Raw genomic sequence first — 15,725 nt, forward strand, 5'->3', positions numbered from 1 at the left:
CACATCATACAACTACAAAAGTCCTAGTTCCTAAGGACCTCCAGCGCCCAACGTGTTAGTAACAGCCTTTAAGGGACCTTAAAAGAGCAGCCTAAATTCCCAGCTCCCAGGACACATCCACCCGGCTCCCTGGTCCTCTCTGCACAGAACGTGCCGTGAGTCACCTGTTGTTTCCCCTGATAACTTTTGTATTTAAACAGATGAGGGTATGGGGCGGGCCATCAGACATAAAGATTTGAGCTCTGAGAAGCAGGGTGCTTGGAACAAACAGAACCAGAAGAATGTCACATACGTTCCAATGACGGAGGTGAGCCCAAGTTCCACTGCCCCAAGTAGGATGCAAATAGCACCTGTGCTTGGGAATGGAGTCACAAAGAAAGACCCATTCTTTCTACCTAGATACACAGACATTTAGTCCCAAAGACCGTGGTTTTGCTTTTGCTCTTAATTTTGTTTTTCTTAAACTGTTTCTACTTCCAGTTCTGGAGGAGAGAATGATGCCCTTGCATTCACCCTGACTGTACTTGGAGACCTTGTGGTCAAGTTCAACTATAAGCCACTTAGAAAAGCCTGTGAGAGAGAGAAGCTCCAGGCTTCCGGCACCTTCAGAAAGGCAGCTCATGTAGCTGGATCATTCCTCTCCCCTCCCCCACCCCTCCCAAATCCAAGTAGCTTATAATAGGAACCAGAGCCTGCCAGACTGACAATGACACAGACATGGGCACTTGCCTTATCCTGTTGGGGCTCGTCAGGGCTCCAGCTGCCTGTGGAGCAAGCACGCTCAGCAAGCCAGGCCATGGACGACGGCCCCACAGCTGTCCACTGGAACTTTCCTGGGAACAGATTGCATTCGTGTGCACTTGAGCACAGGTGCACAATTATAGCAGCACATTGCCTTATTATTCTCAACACCGGGCCGGAGAACTCTAAGCCAGCGGAAGAACTCACCCTGTTCCCAAGCCTTTTGTTAGTGGCTCCTGACTCCCTTGTCTCCTGGTCAAGGAGACCAGGAGTGGCCGGAGATTTCAACAGTAGAGGAAACAGGAACAGGTATTCCCAAATCATCATTTCCTTCACTTTCCGCAGAAGTAAGAAAGTGATCGCAGTGCATGAGGTGCTCTAAAACACACTTAAGACTTTTTCCTGACCTTCCATCTCATCACTTTCCTACCAAAGAGGTGAGATCACCCACATTTTCAGGGCAATGTCTGCCCTCAGCCTGTGGTTCTGCTGCTGGACTGGGCATCATGTTTCCTCTCTCAGAAGAGAAAGTAGTGACACAAATCTGCCCTCTAGTGGGTGACGAGAAGAATGTAAAGCGTGGGGAAAAAGTGAGCTCCCAGAGCAGTGGGATGCTTGAGATTTTACCGCATTCCCCCAAACTGACCAGCACATCAAGATTTTGCCAATACTGCTCAGATCGAATATGCAGAACACATCTACCAAAAGTTGACTTGTTCCTCTATAAATGGAGTGGCTTGTGGGAGAGTAAAGAAATGGCATCAAGAAGTGGGAAATCATCGGGTTTGGAGTCAGCTTTGCGGGGCACCGAAGTCGTGTGACTTTTAGGTCACTCAGTCATCGACAATCTGTCAAATTGGGATAATGGTAGCTAGCTCATGAGAATCAAGGACATTCTGGCGTACGTTATTTGTGTTACGGTTGCACTTCATGGACCCACCCCATGCATGGCACAGTGTTTAATCACGTACATTCAGCAGCCTGACTGCCTGGGTTGAAATTCAGCTCTGCCATTTGCTAGATGTATGATCTGGGCATGTTTTCTGACTCTCTGAACTTCAGTCGCTCCTGCTAGCCAAGGATAACACACTTTCCTCATGGAGTCATTTTGAGCAATTAGTGAATCAATATTTGCAATGTGGTTATAACAGTTATCTAACACAATATTTGCGAATGCTTTTTTTTAAAAAAAATTATTATAGTCTACAGTTAAACTAAAAATGTATTTTGACCACCTATTAGTGCACAGAACAGAGTTAGAGGTACAAACTGCTTATAATCGAGCCAGGGAATAACAGTAAAAATAGCAAGGATTTATTAAGCACTTACAACATGACAGGCTTAGAACTATGTATTTCCTTATCTAATATTAATGTGAAACAGAAGCTAGATACAATCAAATATACACTGTATGACTCGTGTATGTGAAATTGTGGAAAGATAAAAGGATGGGACACACATTGGCGGATACCTTGGGGCTCCACTGGTAAAAGACACAAAGAAATCTTCTGAGGTCAGAGAATGTTTCATGGGTACACATTTGCTAAGACCCATTCGACTGCATACTCAAAATGCATTCATTTTATTTATGTAAGTTTTACTTCAGTAAAGTTGGTTTTAAAAAAAGAAACATAGGGCGCCTGTGTGGCTCAGTCGGTTAAGTGTCCCACTCTTGATTTCAGCTCATGGTCATGATCTCGGTTCATAAGATTGAGCCCTGCATCAGGCTCTGTGCTGTTAGAGTCTGCTTTGGATGCTCTCTCTCCCTCTCTCTCTGTCCCTCCCCTGTTTGCTGCTCACTCTCTGTCTTCCTCAAAATAAATAAACATTTAAAAAAAATTTTTAAAAGAAACTTGAGAAACATCAACAAATTAAAATGTAAGAATTTAGCTGAGTCTAGAACAAAGCTGAAAAAATATTTAAGACAATCAGATACTTATAAAAAAATGTAACCTTAAATGCTTTTATCAGCAAAAATTAAAAACTGAAAATAAGTGAACAAAGTAGGCATTTGTATAAATTATGAATAGTATAAACCCCCAATTAGGAGAATTTAATAAAAAATAAAATTAGGACTTAATTAAATAGAGAAAAACCAAACACTGATTTTAAAAAAAAAATAGTATGTATGTAAAACTCTGAAAACCATGGGAAAACAGGGAAAAATTTAAAATACACAATATTAGAAATTATTTTAAAAAGCTATAAACACAGGCATATCTGAATATAAAATGGTTATAAGGTAATAGTGAAAGAAATGAATGGTTTTAGTAAACTATCACTAGAATAAACCCAAAGAGAGGTAGACATTTTGAAAAAATTTTTAAAAGAATAATATACAAATAAGCTGTTTGGTAAAAAGCCAGTGTCTTCCAGATGCCCCCAACTGCCACAGCCTCTTCCCTAAGGACCCCCTAGGAACACACGCACACACACACACACACACACACAGACACACACACACATAATCCATCATCAAAGGGTTAATGGCTAGCACAGCGGCATCCATCTGGTTGGTCAGCACCTCCCTTATCATATCACACTACGTGTAAGAGAACACCCTTTTTATAACAACCTGAGCCTAGGACCTAATTCCATTTTACATATAAAAATGGTGTTATCCTGATACCAAAACCAGATGAAGACTCCACTAAAAAAGAGAACTACAGGGGCGCCTGGGTGGCGCAGTCGGTTAAGCGTCCGACTTCAGCCAGGTCACGATCTCGTGGTCCGTGAGTTCGAGCCCCGCATCGGGCTCTGGGCTGATGGCTCAGAGCCTGGAGCCTGCTTCCGATTCTGTGTCTCCCTCTCTCTCTCTGCCCCTCCCCCGTTCATGCTCTGTCTCTCTCTGTCCCAAAAATAAATACATGTTGAAAAAAAAAAATTAAAAAAAAAAAAAAAAGAACTACAGGCCAATATCCCTGATGAACATGGGTGCAAAAATTCTCAATAAAATACCAGCAAGCTGAATCCACCAGTACATTTAAAAAATCATTCACCATGATCAAGTGGGATTTATTCCTGGGTTGCAGGAGTGGTTCAAATCAATCAATGTGACACACCACATTCATAAAAGAAAGGATAAGAACCATATGATCTTTTCAATGGGTTCAGAAAGAGCATTTGACAAAGCCCATCTATTCATGATAAAAATCCTCAACAAAGTAGATTTAGAGGGAACAGACCTCAACATAATAAAGGGCACATATGAAAAACCCACAGCTAACAGCATCCTCAATGGGGAAAAGCTGAGAGCTCTTCTTCTAAAGTCAGGAAGAAGACAGGGCTGTCCACTCTCACCACTGTTATTTAACACAGTACTAGAAGTCTTAGCCACAACATCAGACAACATGAAGAAATAAAAGGCATCTAAATTGGTAAGGAAGAAGTAAAAAAACTCTATTTGCAGATGACATGATACTCTGTATAGAAAACCCAAAAGACTCCACCGAAAAGTTGCTAGAACTGATACCTGAATTCAGTAGTTGCAGGATACAAAATCAATATACAGAAATCTGTTGCATTTCTATTCACCAATAATGAAGCAGCAGAAAGAGAAATTTAGGAATCACTCCCATTTACAATTGCACCAAAAACAATAAGATACCTAGGAATAAACCTAACCTAAGAAGTGAAAGACCTATACTCTGAAAACTGTAAGACATTGATGAAAGAAAGTGAAGACAATACAAAGAAATGGAAAGAAATTCATGCTCATGGATTCGAAGAACAAATATTTTTAAACTGTCTATACTACTCAAAACAATCTGCACATTTAATGCAATCCCTATCAAAATGCCACCAGCAGTTTTCACAGAGCTAGAGCAAACAATCCTAGAACTAGTAACATTTGTATGGAACCATAAAAGACACCACATGGCCAAAGCAACCTTGAAAAAAGAAAAGCAAAGCTGGAGGCTTCACAATTTCAGACTTCCAGTTATATTACAGAGTTGTAGTGATCAAAATAGTATGGTATGGGCACAAAAATAGAAACATAGATCAATAGAGCGGAATAGAAAACCCAGAAGTGAACCCATACTACACGGTCCATTAACCTTCCAAAAAGCAGGAAAGAATATCCAATGAGAGAAAGACAGCTTGTCCAACAAATGGTGTTGGAAAAACTGTACAGCAACATGGAAAAGAATGAAAGAGGACCATCATACACAAAAATTAATTCAAAATGGATTAAAGACCTAAATGTGAGACCTGAAACCATCAAAATCCTAGAGGAAAACACAGGCAGTAACCTCTTTGACACTGGCTGAAGCAATAACTTTCTAGATATGTCTTCTGAGACAAAGGAAACCAAAGCCAAAATACACTACTGGAACTTCATCAAAATAAAAGGCTTCTGCACAGCAAGGGAGGTAATCAACAAAACTGAAAGGCAACTACTGAGTGGGAGAAGATATTTGCAAATAACATATCCGGTAAAGGATTAGTATGCAAAATCCATAAAGAACTTATAAAACTCAACACCCCAAAAATGAATGATCCCATTTAAAAATGGGCAGAAGGCATGAATAGACATTTTTCCAAAGAAGACATACAGATAGTCAACAGACAAATGGAAAGATGCTCAATATCACCGATCATCAGGGAAATGGAAATCTAAACTACAGTGAGAAATCACTTCACACTTGTCAGAATGGTTAACGTGTAAACCAGAAAAGTTGGTAAGAGAGATGAGCATAAGTTACATAATGAAGAATCAAGAGCTTTTAAAATATCACTGGTAAGTTTTAAAATGAAAAATAAAACATTCCTCTTTCATGATTAATCCATATAATACATAGGAACAAATATGCAACAACATATTAGGATCTACACGGCTCTTTCTGCCTATGAGTATTGTCCCCATGCTTTAATAAAATCACGTTTAGGGGCGCCTGAGTGGCTCAGTCATTTAAGCGTCCAACTCTTGATTTAGGTTCAGGTCACGAACTCACAGTTGGTGGGATGGAGCCTCACCTCGGGCTCCATGCACTGACCTCATGGAGCCTGCTTGGGATTCTCCCTTTCTCCCCCTCTCTGCCCCTCCTCTGCTCATGCTCTGTGTTTCTCAAAACAAACAAACAAACAAACAAACAAACTTAAGGGGCGCCTCAGTGGTTCAGTCCACTAAGCGTTCGACTTATGCTCAGGTCGTGATCTCATGATCTCACAGTTCATGGGTTTGGGGTGCCAATGGGCTCTGGGCCAACAACTCAGAGCCTGGACCCTGTTTCAGATTCTGTGTCTCCTTCTTTCTCTGCCCCTCCCTGCTCATGCTCTGTCTGTCCATCTGTCTCTCTCTCTCTCAAAAATAAATATTTAAAAAAAAAACTTAAAAAAATATTTTTAAAAAACCACCTTAAAAAAAAAACAAATTAGGATCTACAAAGGAAAAGCATAACATATTATTAAAAGATACAAAATAAGATTTCAGTAAGTAGACATATCCTGGATAGAAAGCCTTAATATCTCAAAAATATAAATCTGACCCAAATTAATACAGCTAAAAATCACAACCCATTTTTTTTTTCCTGCGGAGGAGTAAGGAGAAAGGTGTAAAACTTTTAAAGATTGGTATCTCCCCCGTTCCATGGTTTGTCTTTGTATTCTCTTAACAATGCCTTTCAAAGAGCAGAAGTTCTTACTTACTTATTTTTGATAAAGTCCAATTTATCAATATTTTCTTCTACAAATAGTACATTTGATGTCAGACCTATGAAATCTTTGCTTGACCGAGATCACAAAGTTTTCTCCTACGTGTTCTTCTATAAATGTTCTAATATTAGGTTTTATAGCTAAGTCTATCACCCATTGTGGACTGACACTTGAAGACAATGTGAAGTATTTGAATACAATGCGAAGTATAGCTTGCATATGATTATCAGGTATCTTACTACCTTTTGCTAAGAAGACTACTCTTCCTCCACTGAATGGTTTTGCACTGTTGCGGAAAGTCAGGTATCGGTTGTAAGGGTCAACATTTAGACACCTTATGAGTGCCATTGGTCTGTCTTTATGCCAACTATCCCTGTACTATCTTGGTTAGTGCAGCCTTATAATAAATCTTAAAGACATTATCTTTCTTTTTCAAAATTGTTTGTTTCTTTGTTTTTTGGGGGGCTATTCTAAGTTTTTTCCATTTCCAAGGGAATTTCAGGATCAGCTTGTCAATTTCTACCAAAAAAATCCTGCTGAATGTATGTATCATTTTGGGAAGAATTGACTTCTTAACAATATTGAGCCTTTTGATCTATGAACACAATATAACTCCCTGTTTATTTAGGTCTTTAATTTTTCTCATCGACGTTTTATAGTTTTTAGAGCATTAGTCTTCTACATCTTTTGTCAGGTCTCTACCTACGAATTTCATATTTTTGACACCATTTAAAAAAAAATTTTTTTACATTTATTTATTTTTGTTAGAGAGAGACAGAGCACAAGTGGAAGAGGGGCAGAGAGAGAAGGAGACACAGAATCCGAAGCAGGCTCCAGGCTCCGAGCTGTCAGCACAGAGCCCCACGTGGGTCTCGAACCGAGGAACCGTGAGATCATGACCTGAGGTGAAGTCGACGCTTAACCAACTGAGCCACCCAGGTGCCCCTTTTTGATACCATTTTCAAGGAACAATTTTAAATTCAATTTCTGATGGTTTGTTGCTGGTATGTAAAAAATACAATAAATGTGTATGTATTGATCATTTACACTTATCCTACAATGCTACTAAAATAATTTATTTTTAATGGCTTCTTCATAGAATTTTTGTCTGTATATGATCATGTTACCTGAAAACAAAGACAGTTTTACTGTGACCTTTCTAATCTAGAACCTCTGGTATCATGTTGAGTAGAAACGAGGAAACATCCTTGCCTCGTTCCCAATCTAGAGAAGAAAGCATTCTACTTTTCATTATTTAAAAAAATTTTTTTTAATGTTTTCATTTTTTGAAGAAGAGGGAGACAGAGCATGAGCAAGGGAGAGGCAGAGAGAGAGGGAGACACAGAATCCGAAGCAGGCTTCAGGCTCTGAGCTGTCAGCACAGAACCCAATGTGGGGCTGGAACCCACGAACTGTGAGAACATGACCTGAGCCTAAGTTGGACACTTAACTGATGAGCCACCCAGGTGCCCCTACTTTTCTCTATTAAGTATGATGTTAGTTTAGGTTTTTCGTGGATGTCCTGTAGCAGGTTGAGGAAATTCAGTTCTATTTCAAGGTTGCTAAGAGGTTTTTCAGGAATAAATGTTGGAGTTTATCGAATGCTTTTTCTGCGTCTATAGAGATAATCATGGTTTTTCATTTTTGGTCATAAACCTGAGATAAATCTTTGTTATTAGATTTATAAACACTTAGGATTATTCTGACCTATTGATAAATTTATTTCATTATCTTTATGGAATAACCTGTTTTATTCTTTACTCTAAAGTCCACTTTGAGGGGCGCCTGAGTGGCTCAGTCTGTGAAACGTCCAACTTTTGTTTTGGCTCAGGTCATGATCCCAGGGTTGTGGGATCTAGCCTGGCATCCAGCTCCATGCTGAGCTTGGGGCTTTCTTAAAATTCTCTCTCTTTCTCCCTCTGCCTCTCCTTCACTCATGTTCATCTTCTCTCTCTAAAAATAAGATTTTAAAAATTAAAAAAATTAAGTCTACTTTGATATTAATATAGCCACTCTAGATTTGTTTGATTAGTGTTAGCATGTATATATTTTTAATCTTTTAAATTTTTACTTAGGTATGTCTTTATATTTCTTATAAGCGGCATATAGTTATGTCCTGCTTTTTAATCCAATATGACGATCTCTGAATTTTAACTGGGGTGGTTAAACCATTTATGTTGAATGTGATAACTGATATTTTGGATTTAAACCTACCACATTGTTATTTGTTTTCTATTTGTCCAATTTGTTCTTTGTTTCCTTTTTCTTCTTTTTGTGCCTTCTTTGGATTAATGAAATATTTTTTATGATTCCATTTTATCTCTTTTGTTGGCTTATTAGCTATAATTCTTTTTTATTTTATTTATTTATTTATTTATTTTTTGAGAGAGAGAGAGGACACAAGTGAGCAAGGGGCAGAGAAAGAGAGGGAGAGAGAGAGAGAGAGAGAGAATCCCACCAGAGGTAAAGAGACAAAGAGGGAGAGAGAGAGAAGCAGGGCTCACCCAAAGCAAAGCTTGAGCTCATGAACTGCAAGTTCATGACCTGAACTGAAGACAGGTGCTTAAATGACTGAGCCACCCAGGAGCCTGATATAATTATTTATTGTGCTATTTTTATGGTTGCTTTAGGATTTTTAGTAAATATCTTTAACTTATCACAGTTTACCCTCAAGTGATATTATATCACTTGTATGGATACTATATTATACTGTACAAATATTACGTAATTTATTTTATAGATACTATTATACTATATAGGTATTATACCACTTGTACTCATAATAATATACTTCATTTCTCTCCTCCCAGCCTTTTTTCTATAATTGTCATATATTTTACTTCTATATGTTATAAATACAATAATATCTTTTCTTTTTTTTTTTAAGTTTATTTTTTTATTTTTGAGAGGCAGAGAGAGTGTGCAGGCAGGGAGAGGCAGAGAGAGGGGGAGAGAATCCCAAACAGGCTCTGTGCTATCATCAGGCAGGCCTATGTAGGCCTCCATCTCACCAACGGTGAGATCATGACCTGAGCTGAAATCACGAGTTGGACCATTAACCGACTGAGCCAACCAGACGCCCAAATACAACAACATCATATTTTCCATTTAAACCATTGATTTTCTCTTAAAAGGACTTTAGAAATAAGGAAACAAGTATTTTAAATTTACGCAGGTATTTACCAGTGCCAAGGGTCTTACTTAATTCCTTTATTTAGATCTCAGATTTCCATCTGGTATCAGTTTCCTTCTGCCTGAAGCATTTCTTTCAACATTTTTTTCTTAATGTTTATTTATTTTGAGAGAGAGAGAGCGTGCGTGCGCGCGTGGGGGGGATGGGCAGAGAGAGGGGAAGACTGAGGATCTGCACACTGATAGCAGAGAGCCCAATGCAGGGCTTGATCTCATGAACTGTGAGATCATGACCTGAGCTGAAGTCTCAGGCTTAACCTACTGAGCCACTCAGCTACCCCTCTTAACATTTCTTCTAGTGCAGATCTGCTGGTGATGAATTCTTCAGCGCCCATGTGTCTGAAAAGTCTTCACGTCACTTATTTTTGAAAGCTTTTTCATTGGATATAGAATTCTAGGTTGATGGTTTTATCCCTTCTGTACTCTGAAGATGTTTCACTGTCATTCAGTGTACCTATTTCCTGCCGTTATTCCAATCTTTGTTCTTTTGTACATGACGTGTCTTTTCTCTTTCCCCTAGCTGCGTTTGCATTTTCCTTGTTATCATCGGTTTTAAGCAACTTGATTAACGTGAGGCTTTTTGTTTTCGTCTTCATGTTTCTGTGATTGGCCACATCGAGCCATTTGGATTGGTGGATTTAAAACTTTCATCAAATTTGAGAAATTTGATGATTATCTCTTTAAATATTTTTTTCCGTACCATTTTGTTAATTCCAATTACATGTAAGTGAGGTCGTTGAAATTTTCCAGAGTTCGCTGAAGCTCTATTCCTTTTTTTTTTTTTTTTTTGGTATTTAAAAAAAATGTTTCAGTTTTATTCATTGACAGAAAAAATTGGAAGATATTTAAAATATACGTTGTAGTAATTTGATGTGCATATACATTGTGAAAGAACCCCCCCCCATTGAGTTAGTTAACAAATCCATTTATCTTTTTGCGTGTGAGAAAACATTTAAGTTCTACTCTTTTAGCAAATCTTAATTATACAATACAGTGTCATATCAACTATAGTCACCATGCTTTACATTAGGTCCTCAGAACTTATTCATCTTACAGCTGAAAGTTTGTATCCTTTTATAAACCTCTTTCTATTTCCCCTGCCTGTCAGCCTCTGGCAACCACATTTCTACTCTCTGTTTCTATGAGATTTACTTTTTCCTTTCTCTCCTTTCCTCTCCTCTCCTCCCCCCTTCCTCCTCTTCCCCTTCTCCTTCTCCTCCTCCTTCTTCTTTTTTTTTTTCTTTTTCTTTCTTTCTTTCTTTCTTTCTTTCTTTCTTTCTTTCTTTCTTTCTTTTCTATTTTCTTTCTTTGATTCCACATTTAAGTATTGTCACATAGTAATTGTCTTTCTCTGTCTGGCTTGTTTCATTTAGCATAATGCCCTCCAGGTCCATCCATGTTGTTACAAATGACAGGATTTCCTTCTTTCTCGTGTCTAAATAAGATTCCATAGTGTGTGTGTGTGTGTGTGTGTGTGTGTGTGTGTGTGTATCTCATATCTTGTTTATCCATTAATCCATTAATGGACACATAGGTTGTTTCCATGTGTTGGCCATTGTGAATAATGCTGCAATGAACACGGGGTGTAGGTATCACTTTAGCATCTTATTTTCAGATATATACCCCAAAATGGGATTGCTGGATCATATGGTATTTCTATTTTTAATTTTTTGAGGACCCTCCAAACTGTTTTCTGTAGTAGCTCCACCAATTTAGTCTTTTTTCTTTCTGTGTTTCATTTTGTAGTTTGCGTTGCTATGCCTTCAAGTTCACTAATCTTTTCTTCTGCAAGGCATAATACACTAAATACACTAATCTCCAGTGTATTTTTCATTTTAGACACTATAGTTTTTACCTCTAGAAGTTCCATTTGGTTCTTTTTTGTATCATTTTTGTCTTTACTTGGCATGTTCAACTTTTTTTTAGCTTCTTGAACATATGGAATAAATTATAATAATAGTAATAATTAATATTCTTAACTACTAATTACATCATCTGTGTCACTTTGTGTTGGTTTTGACAGTTTTTATTTTCTCCTTCTTCTGGATCATATTTTTGGGCTACTTTGCATGTTTGGTATTTTTTCTTAGGTGCCACAATTTTTTTTTATTTTTTTATTTTAAATTTTTTTTTTAATTTTTTTCTTTTAAATCATTTACTTATTTTTTTATTAAAAATTTTTTTTTAAATCTTTATTTTTGAGAGAGAGAGAGAAAGAGTGAGAGCAGGGGAGGAACAGAGAGAGAGGGAGACACAGAATCAGAAAATCCGAAGCAGGCTCCAGGCTCCGAGCTGTTAGCACAGAGCCCAACATGGGGCTTGAACCCTCCGACTGCGAGATCATGATGGGAGCCAAAGTCAGACGCTTAACCAACTGAGCCACCCAAGCGCCCCACCACAATTTTTTTTTAAGTTTATTTATTTGTTTTGAGAGAAAGAGAGAGGGAGAGTGAGGGGAGGGGCAGAGAGAGAGAGAGAGAGAGGGAAAGGGAGAGAGAGAATTCCAAGCAGACTCTGCACTGTCAGTGTGGAGCCCCATGTGGGGCTCGAACTCACGAACCATGGGATCATGACCTGAACCGAAATCAAGAGTGGGACGCTTAACCGACTGAGCCATCCAGATGCCCCTACATGCCACAAACTTTTAATTTTTTGCTTGTTATGTGCTGGTTGTTATGTTCACTACTATAAATATAGCTGAGCTTTCTTCTGGGATGTAGTTAAGTGTCAGATTTTACTCTTTGAGTTTACTAGAAAGACCGAAGCAGCATTTAGTCTAGGGCTACTTTAGCCCACTACAGAGACAGGACCTTTTCGAGTCCTCTTCCCAACGCCTCATGAATCATGAAGTTTTGTGCTCCAGCTGGTGGGAACAGGAATTATTCCAGCTGAGGGGATGCTGAGGGCCAGTGGTTCTCAGTTGGGGGCAATACTGCCCCAGAAAGGACATTTGAAAGTGTCTGGAGACACTTTCGGTTTTCACAGCTCGGGAAGGGAGTGTTGCTGCTGACCTGTCGTCAGGAAAAGCCAAGATGCCATTAAACATCTTATCATGCAGCCCCTCAAATAAAGAAATCTCTGCCCAACGTAGCGTTAAGGTTGAGAAACCCTGCTTTATCCTCTTGGGTGGTTTTTCCCCTGGGCTTCGGGTAGTTTCTTCACATGCACGTGCTCATCAGCACTCTGAGAGCTCAGGGGGACCCTGCTCAGCTCTCGGCTGTTTCTCTGGGCGGCATTCTCCCTTCTGAAACTCTGCCCCGAGGACTCTAGCCATCTTGGTAGCCCAGCCTCACAACTCGGTGTCCTCAACTCGAGGAGACTGCTGGGCTCTGTCCGGGCCCCTAACCCTACCCTGAACTGCAGCCTGAAAACTCTCCAGGCAGTAAGTTGGAGCACTCTTAGGCCTTTCCTCATTTATTTTTAATCTTCTCTAACAGATGCTTATTCCACCCTGCCTGATGTTCAATGTCTCTGATATTTTGCCTGGTTTTCAGTTAAAAATTGTTTTTTCCAGGCATAATGATAAATCATATCCTTGTTACCCCATCTTGTCTTGGAGCAGATGCCCTGCTTTTGACATTTTTCAGATTTAATTGGAATTAAATCTTGGGGCGCTTGGGTGGCTCAATCTGTTAAGCGTCCGACTTTGGCTCAGAACTGATCTCGCAGTTCGTGGGTTCCAGGCCCATGATGGGTTCTGTGCTGACAGATCAGAGCCTGGAGCCTGCTTCAGGTTCTGTGTCTCTCTCCCTCATTCTCTAAAAAAAAAAAGAAGAAGAAGAAAGAAAGAAAGAAAGAAAGAAGAATAAACATTAAAAAGTTTTTTTGTTTTTTTTTAAATTCAGATCAGGGATCAAGAGCTAGCTGTTCCGTAGCTGAATCTTTTCCAAGAGTGTTTGGTTGTTCAGTGTTGTCAAATAAGTTGTCGATCCTGAGCAATAATGCAACTGCCATATAAGAATCCAGATTTCCAGCTCTTCTTGACATACCTTTTCTAGAAATACTGCAAATCAACTGTAGGGAATCGAGAAATGTAACTCAGTAATCAAGGCATTGTGGGTAGGTTGGGGAGGGTGAGAGCTGGGCTGCACATCTTCCTCATTGCCGCCATTTGCACTCTCCACTCTTCTCCATCCTTCCTCGTGCCCAGAAGGTTGACCTATATGACTGCATCAAAAGATTGCCCGGCTCTCTGGCTTCTCAGTGGGTTCAGCCTATTATGGACACTGGCAAGGGATCAGGGTGGAAGGACGGAAGACAAGAGACAGGCTTCCTCGTTGCTGGCTTAATGAAGTTTGACCAAGCCCCTCTTTGTAAGGCTGCAGCTTCTGACAAATGGCCTTATCCATACTGTTCTCTCTCTCTGGGTTCTAATGACCCTGCCTAAGTACAAGGGGGCTAAAAAACATAGATAAACCGATGATATACTTGGTGGACATTATTGCCCTGACTCTCTAGAGACTCCTGCAGGAACCTTTCTTCCTTAGCGCCAAACTAAATCCTTTTGGCTGAAAGGGAAAGAGTAATGGGAAGGAGTTATTTAAAGCATCCACCTCCAGATTAGGATTCAGTTGTATTCCTAGAGACCCTCTTCTGTTTACGTTCTTTCAGATGAGTATTTCATCAGTAGGACTAGGGTCACCTTCCTTGGTATAGTCTAGTTATACAATCTGTTTTGACAGCTCTGAGCAGAGGAATCCCTAAAGGAAATTTTAGATGTCACCAAATCATTCTATTCTAATCATATTTTATATTCTGTAATCTCAGCTTAATGATATTTCGCTCCGGAGCACAAATACACACTCCCACATAAAAGCACGCACGTGCATATTTTTGTACGCTACGTCAATTCACATTTCCCTGGGCTTTTCTGCAGCAGCTACGTGGTCCCTATCTGCAGCCTTCCTTTTTAAACCATTTTTTAAATGTTTATGTGTTGGGGCGCCTGGGTGGCGCAGTCGGTTAAGCGTCCGACTTCAGCCAGGTCACGATCTCGCGGTCCGTGAGTTCGAGCCCCGCGTCGGGCTCTGGGCTGATGGCTCAGAGCCTGGAGCCTGTTTCTGATTCTGTGTCTCCCTCTCTCTCTGCCCCTCGCCCGTTCATGCTCTGTCTCTCTCTGTCCCAAAAATAAAATAAAACGTTGAAAAAAAAAATAAATAAAAAAAATAAATGTTTATGTACTTACTTATTTTCAGAGAGAAAGAGAGGGAGAAGAGGGGAGGTCCAGAGAGATAGGAGAGAGAGAATCTCAAGAGCAGAACCCCACGCAGGGTCTGATCTCAAAAACCGCGAGATCATGACCTGAGCTGAAATCAAGAGTAGGACACTTAACCCACTGAGCCACCCAGGCGCTCCTCTATCTGCAGCCTGCTAAGTACTTAGTGATGAACAGTCTAACTAGTTGATCCATTATCACCTTCTCTTTGCACAGGAAAAAAACTGGAATCCTGGAAGAAGTAAAATTCCAGAGAACGTTCTTGGATTTTAGATTCATAAGATAAAGATGAAACCTGCCTGCCAAGATTAAGAACACCGGCAAATATGTAGGATAGAGGACGTAGATTCTGTGGCTTCTCTACCGCAGGCAGGGCTGAGTGTAGGTCAAAGTGCAGGAAGAAATAGATGCCATTTCATGACAGGGTCAGATTTTAGCAAAAAATAAAGAAGAAAGATTAATTATTGCTCCACTTAGATTTCAAATCTTGTTCATTCCCTGAAAAACAATAATGAAAGCTACGCTTTACAATGTTATGTTTTCATTACTAAATATTTTACATTTATGTTCCATTACTATAATATTTTATATTATTTATATAAATATTACATATTTTTATATAAAATATATATTTATAATATTTTACTGAAATATTTTATGTTTAAAGTATAGTGTCCAACTGACAGTATCCTGCAGAGCTCATGGACCCCTTAGGGGGCAGGGCATGCCCCAGAGCACTGTGACCCTTGTCCTACCTCTGTGTGATGGGATGGACAGAGCAGTCTCCAAGGTGCCTCCTAGCTCTCCAGTGCAGTGACTCGAGGACCGACGATTGGTTTGGGGACTTAGGAAGAAGTCCTATCTGACAGAAGGCCATATTCTCAGGGCATTAAAACTGGGCATTATGAAAAGAAATGGTGAC

The sequence above is a fragment of the Felis catus genome, chromosome C2 (genome assembly GCF_018350175.1).
Source record: "Felis catus isolate Fca126 chromosome C2, F.catus_Fca126_mat1.0, whole genome shotgun sequence".
NCBI classification, from domain to species: Eukaryota; Metazoa; Chordata; class Mammalia; order Carnivora; family Felidae; genus Felis; species Felis catus.